Here is a 24872-nt window from a genome sequence, read left to right as displayed (position 1 = left end):
GTAAGCTTGAGGCAAACTTCCTTTTCCTCAGTTGCCAACAGAATATCATCCACATACTGCAAAATCACATAAGAGAATGGAGATTCTCTTGCCTGTTCGGTCTTCCATTCCTCCAACTCTTTGGCTAATTGATTTCCGAAAATAGTGGGGCTGTTTTTGACACCCTGCGGAAGCCGTGTCCATGTCAGTTGTTTCTTCCGTCCCAAATTTGGATCTTCCCATTCAAATGCAAAATACTTCCTACTGGGTAATGCCAGCGGGATGCAGAAGAAGGCATCTTTCAAATCAATTACTGTAAACCATTTAGACCTTTCCGACACAGATGTTAACAGAGTATAAGGGTTAGCAACCACTGGGTGAATGTCCTTTACAATTTCATTTATGGCCCTTAAATCTTGCACTAGCCTATATTTACCATTAGGCTTACTTACAGGAAAAATAGGAGTGTTAGACTCAGATTCACACTCCTGTAAAATTCCCTGAATCACAAATTGGTTTATCAGTGGAGCCACTCCTTTCCTAGCCTCCAACTTAATTGGATATTGTCTAACCCTAACCGGCTGGGCTCCTTCCTTCAGTTCTACAACAACAGGCTGGGCAGCTTTTGACTTTCCTGGGGTCCCTGTTTCCCATACCCAGGGTACAACTGCCTGATCTATTTCTTCTGGAATGGGAATAGGTTCTATTTCCTTTATTACAAAAATTTTCCCAATTTCTTCATTTGGAATCTCCAATTTTACTCTCCCATTTTCAAATATTATTTTCACGTTTAACAAAGACAATAAATCCCTTCCAAACAGGGTCTTGGGACAATTGGGCATATAAAAAAATTGATGATCCAATTCCTTTCCCCCAAATTTCAAATTTAGAGGCTGCAAAAATGGTCTTTCTTCCAGCTGACCCATAGCCCCTACCACCTGTACGGTGGTATCACTTATTGGTCCCAGTCTTTTGTTGAGAACTGAGTAAGTAGCTCCTGTATCAACTGTGAATTCCTGTTCTTTACCATTTATTTCTAACCTTACCCTTGCTCTAGTCAGCTCTGATTTTGGTAATTCCCCAAAACCAGGGCTTGGGCGACATCTGCCTCAGGCATAGGATAACTACCCATTGTCCCGGCGCCACCCCCCATTCCATTTTTCACAGGACATTCATTTTTCCAATGTCCTATCTGTCGACAAAAAGCACACTGATTAAAACCTAACTTTCCTTGATTAATGTTTCCCATTCGAAATCCCCCTCTTCCCTGACCATAACCACCTCTTCCTTGGGCAGAGCCTCCCCTACCAGGACCTCGGCCCCTTTGTCCTCCTAGTTGTTGAATTACAGCCAATATACCTGCTTGTTGCCGCTTAGCTGATTCTTTTTCCCCTACTATTATAAACCTTCCATGCAACTTCTAACATTTTATCCAAGTTCCTGGTGTCCTCATCTTCATCCTCTTCTTCCTCCTCATTATCATCATCCTCACTATCCTGTTCCATCTGAGGTGGAACATAGGGTGGAGCAGAGGGACCCTGTCCACTATGAGCAACTAATAACGATAAATCTTCCTCTGGACCAGAGGAGGCAGCTAAACACTTAACACACATAGATCTCTTCTTACATTCACTACACCCTAATTCCTTTGTTTCCAAAACTAAAATACCACATTCCTTCTACCAATCCAGTTTTCGCCCTAAATAATAAAACAAATCCAAATACGGGATCTCATCCCATTTCTCATTGTCCCATAAATACTGCATCAAAGGCGATACAATACCCGGATCGACCGTACCGTTTAGGGGCCACGCAGGTCCCCCTTCTGACTCATATAAAGGCCACCAATGATTACAATAGTTTATCGTTTTACCCTTATTCAAATCCTGATGAAATCCAGCACTCCTCCATCTTCCCAGCAAACATCCTAATGGGGCGTTTCCTGGGATTTTACTATTAGACTGAACTAACGGCTTAAAAGTTTTAAGCGGCATCATTTCAAGTATTCACGAAACAAAATAACAGCAGACAAAATAACAGCAAACACAAACACTGTAACGATACAAACAAAAACCACAAAACCAATACCCAGTACCAAACCAACTTGCCACTTCTCGACGCCGCGAGGGACAAGTGCCGGACCTGCGCAGCTTTTGCCGCGTCTTACAGCCGGCGCCTGGGCATCCACCAAGACGTCTTAGCCCAACTCAGCGAGGATCGCCGCCTCGTCTTATGAGCAGGCACCCATACCAGAAAATAAAGCACCTATGGGCTTACCTTATAGCAGTCGTCCGCCAGGTGTGGCAGTCGGGCACAAACCGATGACTCCCCGAGAAACTCTTGGTGCCGGCGTGGAGTAAATCAGCACGCGAACCGCCCCAGCCACCTTCGGAGTCCTGCCGCGGTCGCCAGAAAACTGCTGCCCGTTCCCGAAGGAAAACACAAAACAACCGAGGTCGTTTCATGCGGTGCTTTATTGAGGGCCCTAGGGACCTGAGGACTAGTGTCCAAAGTCAGAGCCCCCACTAACAGAAAATTTCACAGAGTTTATATACTTTCCACAAATGATTACTTCATCAGGTCCCCGTGATGTTTACCAGTTTTCTTAGACATTAGGATTATGTTGTGCTCTTTCATGTAGTTACTTGAGACAACGCTTATCTGAATCCACAGCCAGAAATTTCCATAGATAACAAACAGGTAAACATTCCAGATAACAATTTCTTTGAGAAAAACAAGATTCAGCGTTCAGTATTCTTCACTAATCTCTTTGCTTTGTTTAAGCAAGAATGCACAAGCTCAGCATGCCCCACTAGTTCCCTAGACTGCTAGGTTACATCAACATCCCACACTGCTCACTAGGCCTCAATACAGACCTTAGCCTAACTATTTCTAACTTTCCATATACAGTAATGCTAACACCGGCACCTCTCCCGGCGCTGCTCTCGGCACCTCTCCCGGCACCTCTCCCGGCGCTGCTCTCGGCACCTCTCCCGGCACTACTGTCGGTCCCTCTGCCAGTTCACTCTCTGCCCCAGGGACAGGCTAAGTGGGGGGGGGGGGGAGGCGGGGGCTCTTTAGGCCGGCACTCTTGTTCCTCGGGAGGGGCTGATGGCTCATATGGTTCTCGTACCCCGTCCGTGCCTCCAGGGTCATTTTCTACACGCGGGGTGGGGAGCATTACTTTTGAGACGGTAGGAGCCAGCGGGGTGGATTGGAACCAGTCACGCTCATCGTTTTTGTTCTTACTCTGTGCTGCTCATGCGTGCTCAGCAGCCTTCTTTTCTGCCTGATGTTGCAACAACTCATTGTGCACTATCCGCCAAAACTTCCCTAACTTTTCAGCTATCTCATCGTCCTCCAGGGTAGCTTCCCACAGCAAATCCCCAAATCTACGCCATTCGCTCAATTCATGCACTGTATGTGGATTCTGAAACACTCCCTTTGCATACCCATAAGCTAACAACCCTGGTAGGTCTTTTTGCAGATCTATACCCTTTATCTGCCGCTTCTGCAAGAATGCAGTAAATAAATCATATGCCGCTTGCCTTTCCACACCTATTTGTCAGCGCGCTGTTGCAGCCCTTCAAGGTCCAGCGGCACGTATCGGCCGGGCTCGGCTATACGGTCACCCAGGGCACGGCGTGTTCCCAATTTTCACGCTTATTGCTGTCCTTGCTGCATAGGACCCGAACCCCTTCGTCGCTCTGCCGTGGCGCCCAGTCGGTATATCACGTCCTTCGCGTATCACGTCGGGGTCACCATTTGCTGAAGACGACGGGAGACAATCCCACCCTGTAGTGCAACAAGTCTCAACGTTGTTTGCAAAGATACAACTCTTTTATAGATACAATAATCAGGCTCATACATATTGCAAAAGCTAAGCTCATCATTGGTTCCCAGTTAGATGCAAACCTCGCCCTTGTTTCAACATACTCCAGATACGTGTGGCTGCTTAACCCAAACTAAGCTCCTGCTTTCTCATCCTGTTATCATACAGCTCTCTTGCTCTCACGGCCTTGAGCAGGAGTCCACTATCTTATCGCTTAATGCTTACTGCCTAACCAGCTGTATTCTATCATGTCCTCTTTTCTCTAGCCAAGTCTCCACAAAACTCCCCACATAGGTGGGATCTGCCTTCCTGCTTTCTTGTAGCTCCCATACGCAGTGCTGTAACTTAACAGACACATGTATTTTTTCAATGGGAGATGAGGAGACAAAGAGTGTGGTATTGAAGATAGCTCCCACAGGAAAGCAGCTGCAAATGTGACACCGTGCTGGCTGATAGACTGCATGGGGACCTTCTTACTACTGTAGCTGGGATCTGCCTTCCTGCTTTCTTGTAGCTCCCATACTCAGTGCTATAACTTAACCGACAACATGTATTTTTTCAATGGGAGCTGAGCAGTCCAAAGGAGTGGGACTGAAGATAGCTCCCACAGGAAAGCAGCTGCAAATGGGACACAGTGCTGGCTGATAGTTACAATGGGACCTACGTACAACTGTAGCTGGGGTCTGCCTTCCTGCTTTCTAGTAGCTCTCATACGCAGTGGTATAACTTCTACCGACAACATGTATTTTTTCAATGGGAGTTGAGGTTAATTATGGACGGATAAAGTCGTGATGGACTGGCTTGCACCTCCTCGTCCACATCCATAGCAAGCTTGAGCAAGGGGAAAACCGAAACAGCAGATTGTAACAGAAACAAGGTCAAAGCAAGAAGATAGGACAGGATATTAAACCAAGCGTTGTTAGAGGACTGAATATAGCATTCAATTTAGCATTGTATGATTGACTGTACTTGACTAATAAATGGTAACGTATGTAACTAACAATAATATAAAGGTAACTAAACGTAAGGTAAGCATAACCATAGTGTGAGAGAAAACTAACTGAAGGCCGAACAGATGGGGTGATATTTTAGACACAATAAGGCTGATGTTTTATGCACAATAAGGATGGTGTTTAAACACAGTGAGGTTGGTGTTTAAGTTCTTACCAAAATGAAACTTTGAGGCCTTATGCATAGTGCGTGATGCTTAGTATTAACTATTTGCCATGAATTGTGGCACGTACAAAGCATTTGGGAAAGGTATAGAAGTGATGATGATGTGACAATAAATTGGAGCTGATGCACATCAGATTGGCGTTTGGTCACTCCCGTTTCACGCAACAAAGAAGAACCCCTGCACAAAGAAAAAGAAACCCTGCAGAACAGGCTGCCCAGAGGGCTTGTGGAGTCTCCTTCCTTGGAGGATTTCAGCACAAGCCTGGACACGTTCTTGTGCGACCTGATCTAGGTGAACTGAATTCTGAGGGAGGGGGTTGCTCTAGATGATCTCTAATGGTCCCTTCCAACCCCTACCACTCTAGGATTCTATGATGTCACACAGTCTAGATGCAGTACCCAGATGTGCTGTGATGTCACGGAGCACTGTTGCAGCATCCAGAGATGTGATGTTATAGAGAACTGTTGCCATGCCCACGTCTGCTGTGATGTCACAGAGTCTCATTTCAGTGCCCAGATATTGTGTTTAATCTCAGAGCACTGTGTGTCCAGTGTCCAGACATCCTGTGATGTCACAGAACACTATTGCAGTGCCCAGATGTGCTGTCATATCACACAGCGCTGCTGCAAAGCCCAGATGTGCTGTTGCGTTACATAGTCCTATTGCAGTGCACACGTCTTATGATGTCACAGAGTACTGTTGCCTTTCCCAGATGTGCTGTGATGTCACAGAGCACTGTTGCACTGCCTAGTACTAGGACGTCGCAGAACCCCACGGCAGTGTCTGGATGTGATGTGATGTCAAACACTCTTCTTGCAGTGCCCAGATTTTCTGTGATGTCCTACAGCCCCGTTCCAGTGCCTAGATATGCTATGATGTCACGCAGCAGTGTAGCACTGCCCAGATGTGCTGTGATGCGACGCACACCGCACATCCTCTGCAATGCCCACATGTACTGCTGTGCCACACAGTCCTGTTGTAGTGCCTAGATGTTCTCTGATTTCACACACCCCCTTGTCATGCCCAGATGTGCTGTGATGTCACACGGCCCTGTTGCAGGGCCCAGATGTGCTATGATGTCACAGAGTACCACTGCAGTTCCCACTTGTGCTGTGATCTCACAGGCACTGTAGCAATGTCCTCTTGTGATAGGATGTTTCAGAGCACTGTTGCAGTGCCCACGTCTGCTGTGATGACAGAGTCTCGTTTCAGTGCCCAGATACTATGTGAAGTCTCAGAGCAGTGTGTGTCCAGTGCCCAGACGTCCTGTGATGTCACAGAGCACTATTGGAGTGCCCAGATGTGCTGTAAGGTCACACAGTCCTGCTGCAAAGCCCAGATGTGCTGTTGTGTTACACAGTCCTGTTGCACTGTGCACATGTTCTGTGATGACACAGAGCACTGCTGCCTTTCCCAGATGTGCTGTGATGTCACAGAGCACCGTGCCAGTGCCTAGTGATGCTGTTATATATCACAGCAGTGATTGAGTGCTCAGATGTCTTGTAATGTCACAGAGCACTGTAGCAGTGTGCACTTGAGATATGATGTTATAGAGCACTGTTGCAGTGCCCAGATGTGCTGTGATGTCAGAGAGTCCTGTTTCAGTGCCCAGATATGATGTGAAGCCTTAGAGCACTGCTACAGTGCCCAAAGGTCCTGTGATGTCACACAGCACTGTTGCTGTGCCCAAAGGTGATGTGACGTCACAGAATACTGCTGCAGTGTCCGGATGTGATGTGATGTCACAGAGCCCCATTCCAGTGCCTAGATAAGCAATGATGTCACAGAGCAGTGTAGTGGTGCCCAGATGTGCTGTGATGCAATACACACAGCACAACCTCTGCAATGCCCACATCTCCTGCAGTGTCACACAGCCATGTTGCAGTACCTAGTTGTGCTGTGATGTCACAGAGCACTGTTGCAGTGACAACATCTGCTGTGATGCCACAGAAACCCATTTCAGTGCCCAGATATGATGTGAAGTCTTAGAGCATTGCTACAGTGCCCACAAGTGCTGTCATGTCACACAGTGCCGCTGTAAAGCCCAGATGGGCTGTTGTATTACACACTCCTGTTGCAGTGCGCACCTGTGCTGTGATGTCACAGAGCACTGTTGCAGTGTTCAGTTGTGCTGTGATGTCAAACGTCCACGGAAGAGGAAGACGGGGCACTGGAACAGGTTGCCCACAGGGCTTGTGGAGTCTCCTTCCTTGGAGGACTTCAGCATAAGCCTGGACACGTTCCTGTGCGACCTGATCTAGGTGAACTTGATTCTGGAGGAGGGGGTTGGTCTAGATGATCTCTAATGGTCCGTTCCAACCCCTACCATTCTAGGATTCTATGATGTCACACAGCCTGGATGCAGTACCCACATGTGCAGTGATGTCACAGAGCACTGTTAAGAGTGTCCAGAGGTGATGTGATGTTATAGAGCACTTTTGCCATGCCCACGTCTGCTGTGATGTCACAGAGTCTCTCTGCAATTGCCACATGTGCGGCAATGTCACTAAACCCCATTGCAGTGCCCACGTGTGCCGTGATGTCCCCATGTAGTCTATCAGCCAGCACTGTGTCACATTTGCAGCTGCTTTCCTGAGGGAACTATCTCCATTCCCACTCACTGGGACTCCTCAGCTCCCATTGAAATAACAGATGTTGTCGGTTAAGCTCTACCACTGCGTATGGGAGCTACAAGAAAGCAGGAAGGCAGACTCCACCTATAGTGGTAAGTAGGTCCCATTGTAGTCTATCATCTTGCACTGTGTCACATTTGCAGCTGCTTTCCTGTGGGACTTATCTCCAATCCCATGCACTTGGGCTGCTCAGTTCCCATTGAAAACACACAGGCTGCCAGTAGAAGTTATGCCACTGCGTGTGGACACTACAAGAAAGCAGGTACACAGACCCCAACTACAGTGGTAAGTAGGTGTGGTAGTTTGAGCCTGGCTGGATGCCAGGTGCCCACCACACCACTCTGTCCCCCACCTCCTCAGCAAGCCAGGGAAGGGGAGAAAAATAAGATGGGAGTCTCATGGGTTGAGATAAAAGCAGTTTAATAAAGAAGCAGCAAAGCCGCGCGCGGGAAGCAAAGCAGAAGCAGATAAAGCTGTTCCTCTCCACTTCCCATCAGCAGCGATGTCCGGCCACCTCCCGAGAAGCAGGGCTGCGGTACGCGTAGCGGTTGCTTTGGGAAGGCCAGAAATGAATCTCACCTCCCGTTCCTGCTCCTCTCCCCCAGTTTATATTACTGAGCTGACGTCATAGGGTATGGAATATCTCCTTGGTCAGCCTGGGTCAGCTGTCCTGGCCATAGTCCCTCCCAAGATCATGCCCACCCACAGTTATTGGTGAAGGTGGGGGAAGGAATGCTGGAGGGACAGCCCTGATGCTGTGCGAGCGGTAGTCATAATATTGATATCAACAGTAAGCACAGCACTGCAGGAGCTGCTGTGGAAAGTCACTACCATCCCTGACCCACTAGAGACAGTCACAGGAATGCAGACATATTACAAACACTATTGTTTCTGTGTTCAAACGAAACACACAGTCAGTAATATCAATCATGAAAACATCTCCTTAATTGTAGCATTCTTTTTTCATAAAGTGTATGCTCAAAAGACCTTGTCAACTCTTACAAGGGCTCCAAGTTTGCTGCATGTCCAATATGTTCATGTGGCTGCACAGCTTCTGAAGTTGTGTTCTATGTTCTGCATTGTCAGTTCCCAGACCTGTAGGCAAAACCTCAGATTGAATGTCGTATTCCTTAACTGACATCTTCAAGTCTGGAAGCCTGGTAACCCGGACCTTGGATGACAAAACACACCAAGTTGAAACCACAACTCATCAGTAGTCTCTCTCTAACTCTAAGCTACTCTAAGTGAAGCTTTAAACATGTACCCATTTATTGATACCTGGAAGTAATTGGTTTTCTCCCAATGTCCCAACAGGCACGTTCCCATGTTTAATTCTTCTCCAGATATTGCCATCTTTTTCATCATAATAGTGTCGTAAGGAACTCGTAGTTAACTCCATGGAACACAACCAAGAGAGCAACCAAGTAAACAATCTGAGCCCTGATTACACAAGTTACAGCTGAAATACACACCACACAGAATAACTTCCTAGACCAAAATAGAAGAAGAAAACTGCTGGGGGGACACAGTTAGAAAAACTCTAAACAAGAACAAAAGCATGGCAATCAGAAAAAGGCTGAGACATGTCATATAGAAAAGGAAGCTGCTAAAGAGAATTACTTCCAGTAATTCCCCGTTTCCACTGTATTTTTCATCTGAAATGGACTGAATGCTCAGATGGAATACAGCATCACACATTCCAAAACACTAACTAACTGTACTCTTGGACAGGACCAAGCAGCCACAAGAGGCACGTCACGATCCTGAGAGGGAGGTGTGGCCTTTCTGATGAACTTGTCCAGACAATTAAAAAATAACCAACTCTTTAAGCAAAACTCACCTCTAAGTGAATCTCCTACCAACAAGGTTTTGGGAGAATAGGAGAATGCTGAGAGGAAACACTCATTGCACGGAGGGCTGTTACCTTCTAGTCAGTCTTACCCAGAAGAATATTTGCCAGTGCCTTTATTACAGGCCAGGGAACTGGCACAACAATACAAACGTGGCACTGACTGTAATATTTTCATTTCAGGAAAACCTGAAGAGTTGACTCTGAGAAAACCAATAATTAAAACAATTTCATCCCATGCCTGAGATTATTGCCATGAGAAGTTATCTCAGTTTACCACAGAATGGCTGTGGCTGGAATGGCCCTCTGGAGATAATTTCATCCAAACTTCCTGCTCAAGCAGGGACACCTAGAATCATGTGCCCAGGACCACATCCTGGTTGCTTCTGCTTATTTCCAAGGACAGAGACTCTACAGTCTCTGAGAAACCTGTTCCAGGGGTCAGATGCCACCACAGTAAATTATCCAACAGTGTTACCTGAATACCGTGTGGAATCAAATTGAACTTGGAACGGACAGAAGCAAAGAAAAGAACAGGTGTTCTTGTTAAAGGAGTTTAGATACAAATATTTTGTAATGCTGCAATTCTATACCTCCCATTGGGTCAATCCCAGTTGTGTTTCCCAAGGTCAGTACTACTTTTGCTTTGTGTAGTTCTCCTTTAACTGTTTGATGAATAGAATTAGTTACCTAAGGAAAAACAATGTTCTCTTTTAACTAGATCAAGAGTTAGTCCCAGATTTGTTACAGAAAAGGACGTGATAGCTGACTACAGTATTCCTAATCTGCCTTACAGATGCTTCACTTAATTCATTTTGACATTTGAATAGAAAATCTAACACTTACAGATGTGGTAGTTTCACTGTCATCTGTGTTGGAGCTTTGTCATGTCTTTTCAAGAACAGAACCAGATACAGAAGGTCTAGAAAGACAATTTTAAAAGATGCAGAAACACGTTTGTGATTATCTGAATCTATGAAAGGCCAGTGTTTTTACAGTTGGTTGCAACTGACTTCTTTCTCTGCTTGTCTCATTTTCTAATGGCAAAAAGAACAACCAAAAGACAGTTGTAGTTACATAAAGATATGCAAATGAACCGAGGGAACAAGGACAGAGGATATTTATAGTGATTCAAGTCTGTTTTAAACAAGACAACTCACAGAAAACATTCAAGTTACCTCTGTGTAGAGAAATCCCTCTAAACTCAAATCAAACAGTAAGGTATCACTGATCAATGCTACAAGTTATTTCAACAGTATCTAATGCTTTTCAGCATATCAACAAATGACCCTGCAACTCACCCTTTGTCTTATCAAGTACAAAATGCTTTAGAATATTCCTGCATCTGCTGATTTGATTGCTCTTTGTAAAGTCTGATACATAGGCAGTGTTTGTTAGGATACCATTTGTTCCACTTGTTCGATTCCAACTGATACAGTAGTTCAGTATATCCAGGTAAAGACAAATGATGCACTGCATGAATGATTGCTGCCAACACACACGGTTCCCACTTGTTTCAGGATCTATTGATACCTTCTGCTGGAGCAGCACTGTCCTCAAATCAAGTGCAGGATTAACAACTTTCATTGGAAGAGAGTCAAGATTTAATGATGTTTGGGTCTACTGAACTCACTGCATTCTCTTCAGCTTGCTCAAAATGAGCAAAGCTGCTTAAGACGAGATCATCATTAACGCATACCTAAAAAACCCAAGTCTTTGACTGACCAGAATCAACAAGCAAGTCACCATCACATACTGCTTTAGAATTTACTTGAAGCTGGAGACAACAGGAAGACATATGCAGTATGTACAAATGCTTTCTGAAGAGTACTCATTCCAGGGCAGGAAAGTTGGTCATATCTTCCTCTATGTTCTCCAAACAGGTCTTACTTACCAGTTTCATGCTTTTGCCTAAAATTCTGTGCTCAGTTTTCTATGAGCTTTCAACATTTTTAGAAAAACTATCTTAACAGTTTTATGTCCCTTTGATTCAGAGTGCATCCAAACCTGGCAGGAAAAAACAATATTCAACTTAAAAGTTCTTACTGGCTCAGAGAGAAGTGACACTTGCCAACTGTGATTCTGAACAGAGAAGGTATTCAAATTAAGATGTAATCCAAGTTATTGTCTACAGTGAAGACCACAGCTCTAATGTTAAAAGTCTTGGTAAAATACTCCAAATGGCAGCAGGTTTCAAACACAGTTATTTTTGTCTACTAGGCAGCTGCTTAAGTCTGATAGTAGCTGCAGCAGAGATTTAGCAGGAGTTACGCACTTTGGTAAGTGCAACGAGCTTTCTTCCTTTCTCCCAACTGTTTGGGAATTCAGCCTTATGCACATATGAACTTGTATTTATTTTCATAACACCATGCAACTGCCTTCTTGAAATATCTTTAAGTGTATCACAAAGAAGGACAAGAGTACAGTAAATTCACATAGTTGTTCATCTGAAGTACTTGGGGGACTTCATTTGCTTGTCAATACCTTCCAAAGCGGTTCACAAGTTTCCACCTCACAGAATTCATTCCAAAGTTCACAAACAACAGATTTAGAAAATAAATCTTCTAGTAAGTTAATGATTGCACTTCTACTGTATATGGCAAATTACAAAATTCACTTGCAAATAACACTTTTCGGTCTTACATTTGTCACAAAGTTATAACTTCTATAGCAGAGGGCACAAAGAGGTTTGTAGAGAGAAAAATATCTTACCTTTTCCCCTTTTATTGTCACATAAAGGAAAACATCACATGTGGTATCTTCTACAGCACATACTTTGGCTGTCGTCTGGGTAGTAGCAAAACTGAGTGATGGTGTTTCAATGACACAGCTGCCTGTTCTTTCCTGCTCTTCTCCAGCCCAGTGTTTCCTCACTAACCCAGCATCTGGAAGAGCAAACAACGGGTGTTTTAAAAAAGTCTCCCTCTCACTGCAGTGGTGACAAGTTTCTGTTGATCTCCTGGGGACTTTACTTTGGGTTTGGTTTGACATTTTGGCCACCTGGACTTGAGAATTCTCCCTCCCTTTTCCACCCCCTTTTCACATTTGTTGCCTGGGATTCTCCCTTTACAGTTCTTGCTGGACATTTATCCAGACTCTTTGCTCTGCACTTGAAACAACCAGCAGATGATTTCTGATGGAACCTGATGCTCTCTGCACTGGCCTGATGCAAAGGCAATTTGCATCAAAACTCCTCCAAAATCCTTTTTTTTCTCTCAGAATTGCACCAAAACCTCATTTTATCCCTCACAACTCCCCCAAACCCCACTTGGTCCTTCAAAACTCACACAAAACCCCTTTTCTCCTCACATCTTCCCCAAAGTCCCTCTTTTCCCCTCAGAATTACTCCAAAACCTCACTTTTTCCATCCAAACTCCACCTAAACCCCACTTTTGCTCTCAGAAATTTAACAAAACCCTGCTTTTTCCCTCAAAACACCACCCAAATCCCACCTTTTCCCTCAGAAATGCCCCAAAACCTCATCTTTTCCCTCAAAGCTCCACCCAAATGCCACTTTTCTTTCTCAGAAATGTACCCAAACCCCACTTTACAGCCTCAAAACTCCTCCAAAATCCTTGTTTTTCTCTCAGAATTGCACCAAAACCTCATTTTATCCCTCACAACTCCCCCAAACCCCACTTTTTCCCCTCAAAACACTTCCAAAACTCCACTTTTTCCCTCAAGATGGCACTTTTTTACCCAGCAGTTCCCAAAAATCCCACTTTCTCCCTCAGAATAGCACCCAAGACCCACTTTTCCTCTGAAAAGACCTCCAAAACCTCACTTTTCACTCCGAACTCCACCAAAACACCACTGTTTCCCTCAAAACTGCACCAAAACCCCGCTTCTTCCCCCAGAAGTTCCCCAAAACTGCACCTTTCCCCTCAAAACTCCATCAAAACCCCATTTTCCCCCTCAAAACACCACCCACACTCCACTTTTACCCTCAGAATTTCCCCAAAACCCCACCAAAACACTTGTTTTTTCAAAAATCCACACAAACCCCACTTTTTTCCCTTAAAAATTTACCAAAACCCCACTTTTTCCCTCAAAACTCCACCCAAATACCACCTTTTCCCCTCAGAATTGCACCAAAACCTCATTTTATCCCACAACTCCACTGCTTTTGGCCCTCAGAAATCTACTCCATCCCCACTTTTCCCCTCAAAACTCTTCCAAACTACACTTTTCCCTGCAAAACTGCACCAAAACCCACTTTTTCTCCTAAAACTCCAACAAAACCTCCCTTTTGCTCTCAGAAATTGTCCTGGTTTAGGCCCATCAGGGAACAAAGACGACGATTAGCCCAGAGTACCCAAGTGGCTGAGAATTGCTCAAGGGCAGGGAGAGCTTAATTGCTGCTTAAGGTTCAGGACAAAGCAGACCAGGCCACTCGGTTTGGGGAAGAAAACAGAGAAACAGTTTGATACAACGTCAACTAAAACATACCCCCAAAAACCCAAAACATAACCAAAATGAAACAACACGGAGCAATACATCAATGAAGAGTCCAACCAGCCTTTTGAAGAACACCTTCTTGCCACCCCTCCCCTCTTCCCGGGCTCAGAGCCCTGATCCCGGGGTTTTTACCTTGTCCCCCCCTGAACGGTTCGGGGGGGCAGGCAGTGGGGGTTTCAGTCAGTCTGTTCCCGATAGCTTCTGCCGTTTGTCCCTCCTTAGGACGGGTGAACTCCACATCAGTCCTCCCTGCGAGTCCGTGGGGTAACTCACACGCATGGCAGCCCTGCACGGGTTGCTCCGATGCCCACTGACTCCAAAGGCTGCAGCTCGTCTCTGCCTCTCGTGTGGGGCTGCTCTGCGGCGTGCAGGCTCTCCAGCACGGCCTGGGCCATGGCCCCTCCCCACACAGTCCCTCTCCCGTCCGGGCTCACTCACACGGAGCTGCTGGGAACTCTCGCTCCTGCCATGGATCTCCATAGGCTGCAGGGGCACAGCTGCATTCTCGCCACGGCTTGCAGAGGAGTCTCTGCTCTGTTGCTTCTCCTTCCTTCCTCCTTCTCCGGCTGAAGGGTCCGCGTGGTCGCCTCCATCTCGTGTCACTCTTACACCTCCTGCCTCGCATTCCAAATTCCCGTCCCCTAAATAGCGCTGGCAGAGGCGCCAGATTGGCCCAGCCGGGCGGAGGTGGGTGTGAACCCAGGAGCCGGGGGGAGAGTCCGCAAACTCTTTCTCGGGTCTTCACTGCAACCCGCTCCCCATGTTACTAAGCCAAAAGCTGCTCCTTGCTAAACCAGAACACAAATAAACAAAAACTCTACTTTTTCCCTCAGAATTGCTCAAAAACACCGCTTTTCCTCTATAAAATTCCACCCAAATCGCTCAGAATTTCCACAAAACCCCAGTGTTTACACTCGTTGAGGCAAGGGACTGAGGATGGAAAGGACGAGCCCAGCGGTCCGTGAGGGCCGGGGCCGGCGGTGTCGGCGCGGTGTGTGTGGGGGGGCTCCGGAGACACCGACCGGGCGCGGGAAGCGGCTGCGCGGCGGCGGCTGCGGATGGAAGGGGCGGGGGGGGGTCTAGCTCACTCCGTGCCGTCCCCGGCGGCGGCGGCGCAGCCGCTGTTACTCTCTCCCGTGTTTTATTTTTCTTCCCTCACATGCCCGATGGTGCCCAGTCTAACACGGAGTCGCGCTCCCCACTCTCCTCTGATCATCCTGCGCCGCACCCCGGCCCGACTCTGCCCGCTCGGCATTCCCCTGCGAGTCGTCCCAGGGGTAACTCGGCGGGTTGGGCTCGAATGGGAAGCAGCTCTCCCGCGGGGGCTCTGCTCCGAAGCCCCTTCGCCTCTCTGACTTTGTAAATACTCTTGTGTAGAGAAGAACCTTTTTCTTTTTTCTCGGTATCATCCGCCACAGCGCCGCTCCCAACACTACTCTCGGTGCTGCTCCCGGCGCTGCTCTCGGCACCTCTCCCGGCGCTGCTCCCGGCGCTGCTCTCGGCACCTCTCCCGGCACTACTGTCGGTGCCTCTGCCAGTTCACTCTCTGCCCCAGGGACAGGCTCACTAAGTGGGGGGGAAGGGGGGGGAGGCGGGGGCTCTTTAGGCCGGCACTCTTGTTCCTCGGGAGGGGCTGATGGCTCATATGGTTCTCGTACCCCGTCCGTGCCTCCAGGGTCATTTTCTACACGCGGGGGGGGGGGGGGGGGGGGGGGGAGCATTACTTTTGAGACGATAGGAGCCAGCGGGGTGGTTTGGAACCAGTCACGCTCATCGTTTTTGTTCTTACTCTGTGCTGCTGATGCGTGCTCAGCAGCCTTCTTTTCTGCCTGATGTTGCAACAACTCATTGTGCACTATCCGCCAAAACTTCCCTAACTTTTCAGCTATCTCATCGTCCTCCAGGGTAGCTTCCCACAGCAAATGCCCAAATCTACGCCATTCGCTCAATTCATGCACTGTCTGTGGATTCTGAAACACTCCCTTAGCATACCCATAAGCTAACAACCCTGGTAGGTCTTTTTGCAGATCTATACCCTTTATCTGCCGCTTCTGCAAGAATGCAGTAAATAAATCATATGCCGCTTGCCTTTCCACACCTATAGCATTCAGTTTAGCATTGTATGATTGACTGTACTTGACTAATAAATGGTAACATATGTAACTAACAATAATATAAAGGTAACTAAACGTAAGGTAAGCATAACCATAGTGTGAGAGAAAACTAACTGAAGGCCGAACAGATGGGGTGATATTTTAGACACAATAAGGCTGATGTTTTATGCACAATAAGGATGGTGTTTAAACACAGTGAGGTTGGTGTTTAAGTTGTTACCAAAATGAAACTTTGAGGCCTTATGCATAGTGCGTGATGCTTAGTATTAACTATTTGCCATGAATTGTGGCACGTACAAAGCATTTGAAAAGGTATAGAAGTGATGATGATGTGACAATAAATTGGAGCTGATGCACATCAGATTGGCGTCTGGTCACTCCCGTTTCGCGCAACAAAGAAGAACCCCTGCACAAAGAAAAAGAAACCCTGCAGAACAGGCTGCCCAGAGGGCTTGTGGAGTCTCCTTCCTTGGAGGATTTCAGCACAAGCCTGGACACGTTCTTGTGCGACCTGATCTAGGTGAACTGAATTCTGGGGGAGGGGGTTGCTCTAGATGATCTCTAATGGTCCCTTCCAACCCCTACCACTCTAGGATTCTATGATGTCACACAGTCTAGATGCAGTACCCAGATGTGCTGTGATGTCACAGAGCACTGTTGAGGCATCCAGAGGTGATGTGATGTTATAGAGAACTGTTGCCATGCCCACGTCTGCTGTGATGTCACAGAGTCTCATTTCAGTGCCCAGATATTGTGTGAAATCTCAGAGCACTGTGTGTCCAGTGTCCAGATGTGCTGTGATGTCACAGAGCACTATTGCAGTGCCCAGATGTGCTGTCATATCACACAGCCCTGCTGCAAAGCCCAGATGTGCTGTCGCGTTACATAGTCCTATTGCAGTGCACACATCTTATGATGTCACAGAGCACTGTTGCCTTTCCCAGATGTGCTGTGATGTCACAGAGCACTGTTGCACTGCCTAGTACTAGGACGTCGCAGAACCCCATGGCAGTGTCTGGATGTGATGTGATGTCAAACACTCTTCTTGCAGTGCCCAGATTTTCTGTGATGTCCTATAGCCAGGTTCCAGTGCCTAGATATGCTATGATGTCACGGAGCAGTGTAGCACTGCCCAGATGTGCTGTGATGCGACGCACACCGCACAACCTCTGCAATGCCCACATGTACTGCTGTGCCACACAGTCCTGTTGTAGTGCCTAGATGTTCTCTGATTTCACACACCCCCTTGTCATGCCCAGATGTGCTGTGATGTCACAGAGCACTGTTGCAGGGCCCAGATGTGCTATGATGTCACAGAGCACTGTTGCAGTGCCCAGATGTGCTGTGATGTCACAGAGTACCACTGCAGTTCCCACTTGTGCTGTGATCTCACAGGCACCCTAGCAATGTCCTCTTGTGATAGGATGTTTCAGAGCACTGTTGCAGTGCCCACGTCTGCTGTGATGACAGAGTCTCGTTTCAGTGCCCAGATACTATGTGAAGTCTCAGAGCAGTGTGTGTCCAGTGCCCAGACGTCCTGTGATGTCACAGAGCACTATTGGAGTGCCCAGATGTGCTGTAAGGTCACACAGCCCTGCTGCAAAGCCCAGATGTGCTGTTGTGTTACACAGTCCTGTTGCACTGTGCACATGTTCTGTGATGTCACAGAGCACTGCTGCCTTTCCCAGATGTGCTGTGATGTCACAGAGCACCGTGCCAGGGCCTAGTGATGCTGTTATATATCACAGCAGTGATTGAGTGCTCAGATGTCTTGTAATGTCACAGAGCACTGTAGCAGTGTGCAGTTGAGGTAAGATGTTATGGAGCACTGTTGCAGTGCCCAGATGTGCTGTGATGTCAGAGAGTCCCGTTTCAGTGCCCAGATATGATGTGAAGCCTTAGAGCACTGCTACAGTGCCCAGACGTCCTGTGATGTCACACAGCACTGTTGCTGTGCCCAAAGGTGATGTGACGTCACAGAATACTGCCGCAGTGTCCGGATGTGATGTGATGTCACAGAGCCCCATTCCAGTGCCTAGATAAGCAATGATGTCACAGAGCAGTGTAGTGGTGCCCAGATGTGCTGTGATACAATACACACAGCACAACCTCTGCAATGCCCACATCTCCTGCAATGTCACACAGCCGTGTTGCAGTACCTAGTTGTGCTGTGATGTCACAGAGCACTGTTGCAGTGACAACGTCTGCTGTGATGCCACAGAAACCCGTTTCAGTGCCCAGATATGATGTGAAGTCTTAGAGCACTGCTACAGTGCCCACAAGTGCTGTCATGTCACACAGTGCCGCTGCAAAGCCCAGATGGGCTGTTGTATTACACACTCCTGTTGCAGTGCACACCTGTGCTGTGATGTCACAGAGCACTCTTGCAGTGTTCAGTTGTGCTGTGATGTCAAACGTCCGCGGAAGAGGAAGACGGAGCACTGGAACAGGTTGCCCACAGGGCTTGTGGAGTCTCCTTCCTTGGAGGACTTCAGCACAAGCCTGGACACGTTCTTGTGCGACCTGATCTAGGTGAACTGAATTCTGGGGGAGGGGGTTGCTCTAGATGATCTCTAATGGTCCCTTCCAACCCCTACCACTCTAGGATTCTATGATGTCACACAGTCTAGATGCAGTACCCAGATGTGCTGTGATGTCACAGAGCACTGTTGAGGCATCCAGAGGTGATGTGATGTTATAGAGAACTGTTGCCATGCCCACGTCTGCTGTGATGTCACAGAGTCTCATTTCAGTGCCCAGATATTGTGTGAAATCTCAGAGCACTGTGTGTCCAGTGTCCAGATGTGCTGTGATGTCACAGAGCACTATTGCAGTGCCCAGATGTGCTGTCATATCACACAGCCCTGCTGCAAAGCCCAGATGTGCTGTTGCGTTACATAGTCCTATTGCAGTGCACACGTCTTATGATGTCACAGAGTACTGTTACCTTTTCTACGATTCTATGATGTCACACAGCCTGGATGCAGTACCCAGATGTGCTGTGATGTCACAGAGCACTGTCAGAGTGTCCAGAGGTGATGTGATGTTATAGAGCACTTTTGCCATGCCCACGTCTGCTGTGATGTCACACAGTCTCTCTGCAATTGCCACATGTGCGGCAATGTCACTAAACCCCATTGCAGTGCCCACGTGTGCTGTGATATCCCCATGCAGTGTATCAGCCAGCACTGTGTCACATTTGCAGCTGCTTTCCTGAGGGAGCTATCTCCATTCCCACTCACTGGGACTCCTCAGCTCCCATTGAAATAACACATGGTATCGGTTAAGCTCTACCACTGAGTATGGGAGCTACAAGAAAGCAGGAAGGCAGACTCCACCTATAGTGGTAAGTAGGTCCCATTGTAGTCTATCATCTTGCACTGTGTCACATTTGCAGCTGCTTTCCTGTGGGACTTATCTCCAATCCCATGCACTTGGGCTGCTCAGTTCCCATTGAAAACATACAGGCTGCCAGTAGAAGTTATGCCACTGCGTGTGGACACTACAAGAAAGCAGGTACACAGACCCCAACTACAGTGGTAAGTAGGTGTGGTAGTTTGAGCCTGGCTGGATGCCAGGTGCCCACCACACCACTCTGTCCCCCACCTCCTCAGCAAGCCAGGGAAGGGGAGAAAATAAGATGGGAGTCTCGTGGGTTGAGATAAAAGCAGTTTAATAAAGAAGCAGCAAAGCCCCGCGCGGGAAGCAAAGCAGAAGCAGATAAAGCTGTTCCTCTCCACTTCCCATCAGCAGCGATGTCCGGCCACCTCCCGAGAAGCAGGGCTGCGGTACGCGTAGCGGTTGCTTTGGGAAGGCCAGAAATGAATCTCGCCTCCCCTTCCTGCTCCTCTCCCCCAGTTTATATTCCTGAGCTGATGTCTTAGGGTATGGAATATCTCCTTGGTCAGCCTGGGTCAGCTGTCCTGGCCATAGTCCCTCCCAAGATCATGCCCGCTCACAGCTATTGGTGAAGGTGGGGGAAGGAATGCTGGAGGGACAGCCCTGATGCTGTGCGAGCGGTAGTCATAATATTGATATCAACAGTAAGCACAGCACTGCAGGAGCTGCTGTGGAAAATCAGTACCGTCCCAGACCCACTACAGACAGTCACAGGAATGCAGACATATTACAAACACTATTGTTTCTGTGTTCAAACGAAACACACAGTCAGTAATATCAATCATGAAAACATCTCCTTAATTGTAGCATTCTTTTTTCATAAAGTGTATGCTCAAAAGACCTTGTCAACTCTTACAAGGGCTCCAAGTTTGCTGCATGTCCAATATGTTCATGTGGCTGCACAGCTTCTGAAGTTGTGTTCTATGTTCTGCATTGTCAGTTCCCAGACCTGTAGGCAAAACCTCAGATTGAACGTCGTATTCGTTAACTGACATCTTCAAGTCTGGAAGCCTGGTAACCCGGACCTTGGATGACAAAACACACCAAGTTGAAACCACAACTCATCAGTAGTCTCTCTCTAACTCTAAGCTGCTCTAAGTGAAACTGTAAACATGTACCCATTTATTGATACCTGGAAGTAATTGGTTTTCTCCCAATGTCCCAACAGGCACGTTCCCATGTTTAATTCTTCTCCAGATATTGCCGTCTTTTTCATCATAATAGTGTCATAAGGAACTCGTAGTTAACTCCATGGAACACAACCAAGAGAGCAACCAAGTAAACAATCTGAGCCCTGATTACACAAGTTACAGCTGAAATACACACCACACAGAATAACTTCCTAGACCAAAATAGAAGAAGAAAACTGCTGGGGGGACACAGTTAGAAAAACTCTAAAGAATAGCATGGCAATCAGAAAAAGGCTGAGATGTGCCATATAGGAAAGGAAGCTGCTAAAGAGAATTACTTCCAGTAATTCCCCGTTTCCACTGTATTTTTCATCTGAAATTGACTGAATGCTCAGATGGAAAGCAGCATCACACATTCCAAAACACTAACTAACTGTACTCTTGGACAGGACCAAGCAGCCACAAGAGGCACGTCACGATCCTGAGATGGAGGGGTGGCCTTTCTGATGAACTTGTCCAGACAATTAAAAAATAACCAACTCTTTAAGCAAAACTCATCTCTAAGTCAATCTCCTACCAACAATGTTTTGGGAGAATAGGAGAATGCTGAGAGGAAACACTCACTGCATGGAGGGCTGTTATCTTCTAGTCAGTCTTACCCAGAAGAATATTTGCCAGTGCCTTTATTACAGGCCAGGGAACTGACAGAACAATACAAACATGGCACTGACTAATATTTTCTTTTCAGGAAAACCTGAAGAGTTGACTCTGAGAAAACCAATAATTAAAACAATTTCATCCCATGCCTGAGATTATTGCCATGAGAAGTTATCTCAGTTTACCACAGAATGGCTGTGGCTGGAATGGCCCTCTGGAGATAATTTCATCCAAACTCCCTGCTCAAGCAGGGACACCTAGAATCATGTACCCAGGACCACATGCTGGTTGCTTCTGCTTATTTCCAAGGACAGAGACTCTACAGTCTCCGAGAAACCTGTTCCAGGGGTCAGACGCCACCACAGTAAATTATCCAACAGTATTACCTGAATACCGTGTGGAATCAAATTGAACTTGGAACGCACAGAAGCAAAGAAAAGAACAGGTGCTCTTGGTAAAGGAGTTTAGATACAAATATTTTGTAATGCTGCAATTCTATACCTCCCATTGGGTCAGTCCCAGTTGTGTTTCCCAAGGTCAGTACTACTTTCGCTTTGTGTAGTTCTCCTTTAACTGTTTGATGAATAGAATTAGTTACCTAAGCAGAAAAAGTCACTGCACTTGAGGTGAATTCCAACATAACTTTACAATAACTGCAATGAAACAAATCTTCCAAGCTTAAACATGACACGAGTATTAAACAAATAAAACCAGATTTTGTTACTCATTAAGGAAGGAGCTTCCTGAATGGGACAGTACTCAAACACAGTTTCATTTACAGAGGCTACCCTTCCCCCGTTGAATCCCCACAGATGCAAAAGCAGCAATAACGTTTTCTGGAAGAAGATACTGAATTCAGAAGAATTGAAGAAAAAAAAAATCGCATAAATCTCACTTGATTTTGCAGGAAAACAAACCAAGAAAGCTGACTTCTCAGAATCTGGCCAATAGCAGATATTTCTTGTCAATACTAATGAGGAGTTAAATTTGAAAACTAAGTTTGCAGTCCATTACTGCTTTCTTACAGAAAATAACACACAAAGAGAAATAAAAGAACATACCATTGAAAATCTGATAAATATTACCTTTGGGTTCCACTCCAGTTCATTACCAATGGGTGTCACTCTACAAATTCCCCAGCCTGAGGTGGCAGACACTGAAACTTGGCAGGTGAGGGAAGCAGCTGGTAACTTTGGACTTGACATGTTCTGCCTTCATCTATATAGTTAATTGTGACACTACAGAACATATTTTCCTTCTCTTTTGGGGAAATATCTAGCACCTGAGCCCTTCAGAGTTGGAGAGGAAACAAAGAATTATTATAGCTGTAAAGTTTCTTCACCTCCTTGTGTCTAAAAAAGATTAAACTTTCACAGCACAATGTTCAGTGGTGTGTATGTGGAGCCATTCTGGCTTCCCTTCAGCACAGGCAGCATGGGAGAGCTTTTTAAAGAACAATTTGTACAGCAGAGATTTTTTTGCTAGTTTTGATGGTGGGTTAACTTTAACTTAGCAGTAAAAGTTCTAAACTACTTTGTACATGCACATGAATAATTTAAACCAAAACAAATCCACATTTTTACCTGAGAACAACTGTTTTCTGACATAAACCATGAAATGCCAGCTTCTCCACATTTTTAACAGCAATCTTATTACCAGGTTCCTTAAAATACCCATTAATTCCTTCAGCAAGAATTGTATATTGGTCCTTCTGCTGACCTACTCTTCGACCAAAGTAGTTTGTTGCATTTACAACGTGGAGAGGCAGAATCTGAAAGCATAAAATACATTATAAAGACAACTGATGGTTTCTTAAGTTAATGAGACGTTTTCATATTGAAGATGACCTACCTCTTTCCAGCCTAAAGAGATGACAAATACTGCTGTACACATGCATTTCAGAAGATGATGACCTATTATTACTCCAAAGATTATGAATAATCCTGAATGAATGAATCCTTATGAATAGTAACTGTCCATAGCCCAGTCCAGACTGGACAGAAGCTTATAGAGCAAGATCTATTAGGTCTTGGTGGTATTCCGCTTAAATGAACACTAGTGAACTACAGTATTACCTGTCAAGCTACTAACCACTAAGGCATTTCACATCATCCAAGCTTAATTTTAAGTGGTCTCCAACCTTACAACGAGATTTAGAAGAACTGACTGGGGAAGCGTGACGCCTTCCCTCTTTTTGCACGGAAAATGCTTGACATAAGCTATCAAGAACACCAATTCACAAAATGCTGGCTGCATTTCATCCAAAGGCTCATGCTAGGCACAAGTACTGAGATACAGCTGAGTGTATGAGGCCAGACAGAAAAGAAGACCAGAAAGGTAATTTCCACTTACTAAAATCCTAAAACTGTCACAGTGCAACTAGAGATTCTGAAAGGAAAGCAACATGATACCGAGTTCTAAACAAAAGAGACAGTGAACACTTATCCAATTGACAACTGATTTCTAAGACATATATCCAGGCTCTGCAGTCAGCAGAAGCAGAACTAGATGAGGAAAGAGGCCACAACTGCTGTCTTGAGTGCACAAAAGGGAAGTACAAGTTTATAACAGGAGTATTATGAAATCTGTCCAGGTTTCAAGCACTCAAACTGTATATATATGTGTATATCTATATCTATAGGTTATCAATGAATTTGAACTACCAGCTGCCAACAAGAGATTATTTATTAGGCAGAAATGGAGTGACACCAAGGAGTCCACCCAGTTTTTATATTCTGTTCTCACAACCTATGATTTTTGGGAATGGGGAACACCCATTGATTGCATGACTTGAGTGCACCTGAATTTTAGCTAAAGACAGGACAGGAAGAAAGTGTAAGCAGCTCATCCAAAAAGGAAAGCACCCAGCAGTTCTCAGATCCAAGTACTAACCTTGAAAGGAAGCACCAGTGTCTACACACCTGCCCTCAGCATCTCTGGTATGTTTTCAGTAGCTCAAAACCAAGTTGTGCCTCCTTCCACCCAGGACACAAGATAAGTGCTAGTGGCTAGGTGTGGATGTACAAAAGAGTTACAGTAGAGCATGAGACAACTGTTTAGAATCTTAGTCATTGTACTATTTCAGAATTTAGGGCAAAACTAAAATCTGCAAAACAGGCCTTTCAATGCTTCAAACAGAAGCTTTTAACACCATATCACCTCTTCAATGCAGATGGTACAGGCCCGAGGAACCGTGCACCAAGCTGGAGACAAATGGATGTGCAGCAACACACGGTGAAAGGTCCAAAAGTTTCATAGAAGCAGAAACATCTTGTCTTACTTGGAGCTGTGTGAGCCATTTTCAGTGGTCCCTTACAGCCTCAGTGAGTCTATGTTTCTGTGATCTAATGCAGTAGAAAATGAATGACAATGTTTTAAAAATCAAACCAGACATTTCCATTTCACGATGTAACAGCCCCTTAAAAATCAAGCTTCATCGAGTATCAAAGTGATATGACATTAACCACTTGTTAGATATTACTTGATAAATAAGTTACAGACTCCCACACTCATGCAGTCCATCTCTGTCAATGTCTAAGCAGATGGCCTAAATAACCTGGGAAGCATCATGAAGATACTCTAAGATGACATCAGATGCACCCATTCTCAACATGCACTACCTTTTGGATCATGCATTGACATTT

Source organism: Colius striatus, unplaced genomic scaffold (genome assembly GCF_028858725.1).
Source record: "Colius striatus isolate bColStr4 unplaced genomic scaffold, bColStr4.1.hap1 scaffold_35, whole genome shotgun sequence".
NCBI classification, from domain to species: Eukaryota; Metazoa; Chordata; class Aves; order Coliiformes; family Coliidae; genus Colius; species Colius striatus.
The sequence above is the reverse complement of the archived record's forward strand: the minus strand, read 5'-3'. Positions refer to the sequence as shown.